Here is a 7,578-nt window from a genome sequence, read left to right as displayed (position 1 = left end):
AATTTTTTTAATAAATTAAATACTACCTTTTAAACCCCGTAACAATAGCATAAAATCAAATACGAAACCTATCTATTCTAAAAGGATATAGATAGGATAGATACATTTCTAAAGTGTAATTCATGATATAATCGTGGAATATATTAGTGCAAAGGACTTTTCGAAGATACATACACCGTATCTTTCTATCATGTGTGCTGTGTGGGAGCGTTGGTGGTACAGTTGCATTTACTTTGTTGCTTACTTCTCAATTATCATATAATATGATATATGCTGATGGGGCTAATAGCCAAATATATATGTATGTAAAGTCATTATTCAACCATGTGTGAACCAGCTTTTACTTTTCTAATAATAAAATCACTTTGTAACTTTCTTATTACTACATGCATGTGAAACTCATATTTAATTTAATTAATTTGTTTAAGCGAGAGAACATAAAATGAGAAGACACCACATCCAACTCAAAATCTTAAGATGTCAAGTTAATGGGTCTCTCATCTTATAAACTCCTCACTCTTCCATGCTTTCTTTGATGTGAGACTAACTTCAACACTCCTCACACTTGCAATACTAACAACTACCTCCTCCAGCAATATTCTTATTCTATAGCTAATTCTTTTAATTTTCATACATGAGCTAATAATAATATTGAATGTTATTAAATACAAAAATTCAATATATAGGGGGCAACAACAAGACACATGTGGAAGATATTTTCTGACAAGTTGATTCTCTCCTGCTAAAAGTTAAAATAGAATTGATTTTGATGAAGACTGTAAAATTCAGTTCAAAACTAATAGAAGAAAGTAGTTATGTAATTACAATTCTATTGATTTATTATTATTTTCTCTTATTTTTAAATTAGACTTTACAATCTCTTTAATTTTTTATATTATTTTGAAGACTTATTTAAATGGCAAATACATTAAAAAAAATTTAGTTAAAAGATGGTTTTCATTTTTTTTTCTAGAAGTAATGCGCCTAAGAATGGAAAAGAAGGAAGCAAAAGATTATAGTTTCAGGGTCCCAAATTTATTTATTAATTTATTTTTTGATTAGGCAGGATCCCAAGAAAATTGAGAGTAGTTTATTTTTCCCTGCGCTTGAAACTTTAGCAGTGATAATAGAGGGCATTGTAGATGGAACTTGTGCAGAAAAGACTCAAAAGAGTGATATTAATTGTATTGTTGAGAAGTGAGCTCAAAAGGAATGTCTTAATTTGTGTTCACATGGTTGATTTGAATTGTGGTTGAATTTTGCTTCTTGTAATTAGGTGGATAATCATGTAACTTGTAACATTTGTTTTTAGTGTGGCCAAGTAAATCACAGTAAACACAGAACGGTTTATTTTTTATTTTTTTTATGTTGGATCTTGGAATTGTACTGTGTTCTTTACGGCTAAAGTTAATTGTGTTTCATTGTTTGTTGGAGGAGCAAGAGTTAGTCTTCTTTATCATTCCTTTTGAATTATTAGCGAGAAAATTTTAGAGATGCTAGGCAAAGATTTCATTAACAAAATTTGGCTCCAAATTTAATGGTACACATCATTCAATCCCATCAAGAATACGAGAGCATATTTCTCATTAGAATGAACTAAAAATTTACAAATATCACTATAATTATAGTATACTGGAAGTCGAAAATGATATAATTCCTCTCACACACACTTTAGCTTAGTAAAAAACGGAGAGGCAAAGAGAGAATTTTGTTTCAGCTTGATTAAATATTTTCGAAGTTCATAAATTCGAGGACCGTTCTTTTGCTGAAATTGGTGACCTAGATCTGTCCAAATCTCATGAGCAGAACTAGTAAAGATCAAGCTCGATGCGATTTCCTTGAAAACAGAATTGAGAATCCAGGTGCTGACAATGTCGTTCAGATGACGCCAGCGGAGCTTGAAAGGATGAGACGCACCTTCCTCAGATGGCGGAATCGTGCCGTCAACGAATCTAAGCTTGTTTTTGCCATTAAGCGCCATTTCCATCGATCTTTTCTATGAAAGATAATTGTCGCTGGTAAGCACTTGCGTGACTAAGGCAAGGTTCGGTTGATCGGAAGAATGGAGAAGAAAAAGATCGGCTTCATTGATCGCTGCCATTACAAAAGAAAAAAAAATTGGAGATTGAAAAAGGGAGAAAAGAAGAAATAAAAAAAGAGGAAAGGAAGGTTCGAAAAATAGAAAAGAGAATTAGAAAAAAACACAAAGAAATATAAAAAATTCTTCTGATACCATGTTAAAATCAAAATTAGTACTGAGAATGATTTTTTGCTATATTTTTATTAGTTTGGATGAGAAATATATACCCATACAAATTGCAGGCTAACAAACTACTAACAAAACTTAACAAAAAGAATTTTTTTCTAAATAAGACTAATCAACTAACTATAGTAAATAAATAACAATCATAACAAACAAAGCAAGATATTCATTAATACTATGCACATGATTATGCAAGTTGAGTAATCTGAATTCTCCACTTCCTAATTCTTCATTCCTTTTCTCCCACTTTATTCAACCCACGTTATCTTAATTATAATTAGCATTTAGTAAAAATATATTCTAAAAACATACTTTAAGAGTATAATAATAAAAAATTTTAAATTTTTAATATATTCAATATATTAAAAATATTAAAAAATTATATTATCAATAACTTTTATTAAAATAGTTTCTATAATACTTTTAAATTTTATTTAATTTTCAGGATACATATTAACAAAACATTTATAATTTTGATTCTAATATATTCCATCACTGCAAGGTTATGTGTCAGGATCCTCCCCGCACAAGTGTTTCATTGACTGCTTCATTTGATTGATAATCTCATCATATATAGGACTTTCTGAGCAAGTGATTCATTTGTAAATTTTATAGAGCTTAGAAGTTGTATATATGTTATGTTCCTGGAGACATTGTTTAATCACGGGCTGTAGTTAGATGCTACATATATTCCATAACGATTGTTGAATTTTACACATGACTATTCTTTGTTATGATATATGCATTTTCTTAAATCATTATGATTTTCACAGAAAACTTGCAAAGAAATTAAATAGAAGATTTTTGTGACCACAGTGTAGAGTAGATTACGGTCTTTTTACTCAAAATAGAAAATAGAAATTAAAATACAGATGAAATATGTAGTAATATTTTTCGAAAATATCTTAAATATGTATTTTCGAAAATAAGATCGATATTACTTTCTTTAAGTGTTCACTTTTAAATATTTATTTAAATTAAAAAAGGACAAATTACACATGCATGTTCTAAGTAAATAGTATTTTTGAATCAAAATACATATATAATTGCTGTGGTTTTTGGACTAAGAAGAAGGGTTAGGTGAAAAGCACATAGGGGTGGTATCATTATATTTTTGTATGTGTTTTGTGATCAATCATACATGCTTATTTTAGTAATGTATTTATAGGACTCAATGTCGGATTAATTAGTTATTATGTTGCCCTGCCAATTGAAATCGAAATACACAAATGCTGTACGTGTTTTGGACTAAGAAGAAGGGTTAGGTGATGAAAAGCACGTAAGTCGCACGAATTACGTTATTGAATCTCTATCTTCTAGTAAATAATAGCAACAAATTAGAAAAGCTCGGTTTTTACTAGTAAAAAGGGTTTGGACATAAAATTCTAACAAAATCGTGGTGATGAAATTAAACCAAAAGAATTTGTTCTATGTGTATATATTCTTGATGGTGGCATCACAAATTTGGGAAATGTTATTGTCCTATATATAGCATTTGTCCGCTTCCGATGTCGTTGTTTTCAAATTTTGATTTGTTGATTAAGGACTCAGGTAGGTAGGTAGTCGCAAGTCAAACGAATAGTCAAACCAAGAATAAGTTTCTTTCAAAATTTTGAAATCATAAATACTAATGCAATGTGGGACATGTAGACATATAGGTTGTGTTTATTTATAAAGATAATATACTGAGATATAAATACAAAAATATAAAATTATATTTAGTAGATAAAATATAAATAAAAATATTGTATTTTAATATATTAAATTAATATATTTTATATTTTTTTGACAGAAAATTTTTTTTATATTTTTTCGTATTATTATTATTAAATTTTTTAATTTTATTTTTTATTATTTTATTTTTTATTCTATATTTTATGTAAAAAGAATATAAAAATAAATTAATATCTTTGTTTCTTATATCTTGTCTTATTTTGTCTTATTTTTAAAATTAAATGCAACCATATAGTTACAAAAATTAATGTTGTCTCACTAGCTCAGATAAACTATAGTACTGACCTAATTTAGTTCTGTGAATTTCGTTAGATGATTATTAAAGTCAAATATATGTAGCCAATATTTATTGAATCGATGTAATATATATGTAAAGAAAAAGTATATGGACAAAAACTAAACAAAACCACATTAATTTATATTAATAATTAATTTTAAATTTTTTAAATTCAAAATTTTAAAAATTTAAAATTAATTAAGTAAACCTAATTATAAAAACCTTCCTCTTCTCTCTCACATTAACCTACCCACTTTTAATAATCACACACACAGACCTTTCTCTCTCACCGTCAGGTCCTCTCCGCCTCCCCAACGCGACCCACTCCTTTTCTATCACCGACATCTGGTTTGTCGGCGAACTCACCAATGCTGCTGGAAGCTCCGGCGACTTCCATGCTCTCCGCGACGCCCTCAACAAGCGCATCCAAGACAACTGCTTCAACACGAAGTCCACCTTCGACTTCGTCACCGACGAAACCTTCTCCTCTTCCCTCCTCAACTACCTCCTTCAAACCCTATCCACCCTCAACCGCGGCGTTACTCGCAAGAATGCGTTCGATTCCCTCATCACGTGCCTCTGCAAGCTATAGCGCGTCGATGACACGCTCCACGTCATCGAATATATGGTACGTACCGACGCCAGAGGCTGCCGCCCCAGTGCGACCACCTTCTACCCCGTCCTGAATATCCTAACGCGCCAGAAAGCCATAGACCACGCACGGCGCATGGTGGATTTCATGTCCATGCTTGGCGTGAATCTGGATCTGACAGGACACAACTACTTCCTCGTTGCACACTGCTACGTTGGAGACGTGGCTGCCGCTGCCAGAGTTTTGAAGAAGATGGAGGAAGATGGGATTGGTGCGGATGCGCGTACGTTCGACGCGCTTGTGTTGGACGCGTGTAAGGTTAAGAAGATGGATGGTGCTATGATGCTAATGATAAGGATGGTGGATGATGGAGTTCTTATTAGGTGTTGGGATATTAGGTGCTGTTTTGATTATTAAAGAGACTGCAAACTACACAATTACAGAAATATAAAAAAAACATTCATTTAATATGAAAAAAACATCCTAATACTTAACAAAAGAAATATCCAGTTATATTTTAGTAAAAATAATTAAATATCTATAAAATTTAAAAAAAAATATGAAATTTTGAAAGAAATAGAGACATTCACATTTGCAATACAAAAAAATTCGAAAAATATATAAAAGAACATCTATTTAGTATGAAAACTAAACATTCTGATACTTAATAGAAGAAACATATATATATTAACTCGTAGAGATTTTGAATTCATTCAAAGGTATTTGGCTAATTTTTGTCCAATACCCTTTTGGTTTCTTTGCATTGTTGGTATGTAAATTACATTGATCTTCTAGCTGCATGTGTGCAGAAATTGATAAAATACGAAAAAATTAATAATGTATTGGTTAACTGTTAGTAAAAAAATTGTGAATTCTCTAAAATTTTTGAATGTGGGATGGAGATGGGATTATGCATTCCCTTCTTTTCGTACAAGTTTATTTTTATTTTTTATAAATATAATCATTTACTTATATAGTAATAAACAAGTGTAATTATTCGTGCCATGCACGTGATAAAATTAAAATTATAATTTTAAATTATTTTTTAAAATTAATTTAAATTATAATAATTTAATTAATAAAAAAGTAATATATTATACATTGTTTGATTTTTTTCTAATCTAGTGTTAATTGGATTAACTCTAAAATAATTATTAATCGATTTTAATAATCTACTTTCTTCAATAAATCATACATATATATTGAATGTGATCATAAATAATATAATAATAGTCAAATTCATCAACAAATATATTAGCTATTATTACACTATAAAACAAATTAAATATAAAGGCTATTAGCACTTATAAATCTATAAAATTGCACTATCTTTGATTCGTGCAAGGGTTTACTTATCAAATAAACTTAAAATATGAACAAAAAATATTTATAAAATGGACCTAGTATCACTTGAAAGAATCATGGAAAATAATCAACTTACCTTATTATTCATGAGAATCATTTTTATGTAAGTCGTCTTCTTCTTGTCAAATTTGGATGGGACTTTGCCGACTTTCCATAACCTTATAATTCTTACCTTTATTTTTCAAACTTTTTCATTACATAATCTACCATAGGTAATACTATTGATAGAATCGTAGTTAGTAGCCCTTAGATATGAAAAATAATAAACAGAAGAGAAGATCTATGTCTGAGGTACGAAATTTTTAGATGATAAATGATTGTAACAATTCACTATTAATCCTTATATATATATATATATACACACACACTAATTATACATAGTAATAATTAGCAAATATTTTCAATGGAGATACTTGCTACAATTAGGTAAAATTTATGCTATTATATTTTATTAATCTTTATGATTAATTCAATAGAAATACTTACTCAATATATATGTTATCAACATTAATTATATGCCAATATTTTTAGGAAAGAGCTAAAAGAGGAGATATATATATATATATATATATATATATATATATATATATATATATATATATAATATTAGTGCTATATAGAAAGCATACATAAATTGCTACATTTTTTTATTATATTATACAACTTAAAATTATAGTATCATGTTATTATTAATTTTAGATACTTCCTATAATTATATCAAATTTAGTTATGACTCTAAATAAATAAAATAGATAACATTCAATATTTTTTTTACATTCAATATTTACTGTAAATATAAAAAGTAAAATAATTAATGAAAAAATATGAGCAGAAAATAAAGCATATTAAATAAAATTCAATTTGTTATCTAATTAATCTTGTGTCCATACGATATAACTTTACGAAAATGTTATGAATCACAACCTTTTTTATTCTACAATTTAAAAAAAACACTATATGTAGCCTTTAGTAGTACAAAAATAATTATAAGAATTAATTATTGATATTGATATTAATCACAATTGATTATTGATACCCTAATTTTTTAAAATATATTTTACCTTTTTAAAATATAATGCATGTACCGTATAGACCTTTTATTATTATTATTATTATTATTATTATTATTATTATTATTATTATTATTATTATTATTATTATTATTATTAAATGGGTCACTAATAATGTGTGCATTAACTATCTCCTAATAAAATTATTGCACTTGAAGAATAAAAATTAGAACTATATCAATTAATATAATTAGAATAATTAAAAATATGATGATTGATAAGTAGTTTAATAACGCATTAAATATTGATTTGATATAATTATAATGAAGATATTTTT

At 27.9% G+C, this 7,578-nt stretch overlaps 1 pseudogene; it reads left to right on the top strand.

Annotated features, from left to right (window-relative positions):
- Positions 1 to 3,771: 3,771 nt before the first annotated feature.
- On the top strand, positions 3,772 to 5,283 carry LOC148575304 (pentatricopeptide repeat-containing protein At3g56030, mitochondrial-like; annotated as a pseudogene).
- The last annotated feature ends 2,295 nt before the right edge of the window (positions 5,284 to 7,578 follow it).

Source organism: Arachis ipaensis, chromosome B2 (genome assembly GCF_059453495.1).
Source record: "Arachis ipaensis isolate K30076 ecotype BB chromosome B2, ASM5945349v1, whole genome shotgun sequence".
NCBI classification, from domain to species: domain Eukaryota; kingdom Viridiplantae; phylum Streptophyta; class Magnoliopsida; order Fabales; family Fabaceae; genus Arachis; species Arachis ipaensis.
The sequence above is the reverse complement of the archived record's forward strand: the minus strand, read 5'-3'. Positions and strand labels throughout refer to the sequence as shown.